We start from the raw sequence: 1,977 nt of genomic DNA on the forward strand, positions 1-1,977 counted from the left end.
ATCCAAGGTTCTTCATCCGGAGAATTTGCATCTTTTATTTCTGGAAGTTCGTTGTCCACCCAACGTCCAGGAAGAAGCTAGGAATACAGCGGAAGGCAGCGAGGTCATCTAAAGGTTCTGGTAAATTTATTTTTCGTAAGTTTTAATTTTCTAGAACTTGTCGTAGAAACCGTAGAAGATAATTTAGGAATCGGCGATCCTGAAGGATTCTTTGACTTAGTCTTTTGTAGACTTTGTCAATTAATCCAGGCGGGATAAAATTTTTATCCTGTGGGGTTCTATGCTTTTCGGAGCGGATAGAATCCGGATCATAGGACGGAGATCCAGAACGCCAACATCCCCCCTCTTAGGTCACTAAGAGGACCTATTTATAGGCAGCCTCCGAGTCAGCACGCCCCCGCTCACACGGTTGTGCCTGGGAGGCACGGTCCCGTGTGGGCATCGGGTGGGACACGGTCGTGCCTCTCAGGCACGGCCAACTGTAGTCAGCTTCTGTTCAGGGGCACGGCCGTGCCTCAGGCACGGTCCAGGAGAGATGTGGCTCTGTTTGAAGGCACGGCCGTGCCTTTGAGGCACGGCCCAAACCTGTCTCCTATCATTTTGCTGGACACGGCCGTGTCTTTGAGGCACGGCCAGCTGCAAGGGCTCTTCTGTTTTGACACACGGTCGTGCCTTGTGGGCACGGCCAACAGCAGTTGCTTCGCTCTGATTGGAAACACGGCCGTGCCTGTGAGGCACGGCCACGTCTCGGCTGGCTTCTGTTTTGAAACACGGCCGTGTCTGGTAGACACGGCCTCTTCTGCTGCTGATGGGGGATGTTGGCACGGCCGTGCCAGTGAGGCACGGCCAAGGCTTGTTGGTCTTCTGTTTGTGCACACGCCCGTGCCCTGTGAAGCACGGCCAGGTAGCTGAATAGACACGGCCGTGCCTATGAGGCACGGCCCTGTCTTGCCTTGTCTTCAATGGTAACTCCGATTTGCCCGATTTTGCTCCAAATTCCACCCTGAAACAAGTAAAAACAAGAGCAGATCTCCGAACTAGGAAATGCAAGATATATGCCTAAATGCACGGATAAGGGATGCAATGCACACAAGATATAACAATAAACTCAGAAAGATGTGCAAATAAAGTATAAATACGAATATGAACCCTATGCACATCAGTGACAGGAGGAGAGTCTTAACCGGACCTTCGGAGGGATTGCTTAGGCTATAAAGAATCTTTATGAGGGATAACTAACGGTTACTCATTGTTGGGGAGAGGTCTTTAAAAGGATACCCTGTGACAGAGGGTAGGATACTAGTAGTATACTGGGGCGCCTGAGTGACACGGGAAAGTCTTAAATGGGCTATCTAGAATCATCTCAAACCAACATTAGTAACATTAGAACACCATTGATTTATTCCGAGAAAACCTGACGAGGTCTAATTGGATAATTTGGTTAGAATCCCTACAATTGTGTGATCATTGAGGAATGGTAGAGGATCCAAGTCAATCAATCAATATCTCGAGGAATCCGAAGTCCTAGGATCGCCTTCTATATTTTGTCACAATCAGATTATATCTTCGAACTAAGGTTTAGGAGCACTAGAACACTTTTTCTCCCCCACACCAAACCATTTCCTATGAACTCTCCACTCTTATTGTGCTAGGTTAGTAATTAATTCCATGGTCCATGTGGATTCGATCTTTTTATTACTTGGCGACATTCTGTATACTTGCGGAACACGCTTCACGCAAGTATCCGACTTGCAAGGTCAATTGAAGAGCCTGGCTGACGTGGAGACAATTCGGATTGAGGGAGCAGAATCTAAAGCAGAGGCAGCTAGGCTGAGACAAGAAATAGATAGGCTGAAGATAGATGCCACTCTTGAGGACGTCCCGACTTATTCAGCTAGAGTAGGATCTGGAGAAAAGTCGGGTGTCTGTTAAATCAACTCAAGAAGAGACGGCCAAGGCCTTACAAGGAGTCGAACT

Source organism: Curcuma longa, chromosome 19, assembly GCF_044706935.1.
Source record: "Curcuma longa cultivar G26 ecotype Majalengka, Jawa Barat chromosome 19, ITB_CL_G26_1.1, whole genome shotgun sequence".
In the NCBI taxonomy this organism is placed as follows: Eukaryota; Viridiplantae; Streptophyta; class Magnoliopsida; order Zingiberales; family Zingiberaceae; genus Curcuma; species Curcuma longa.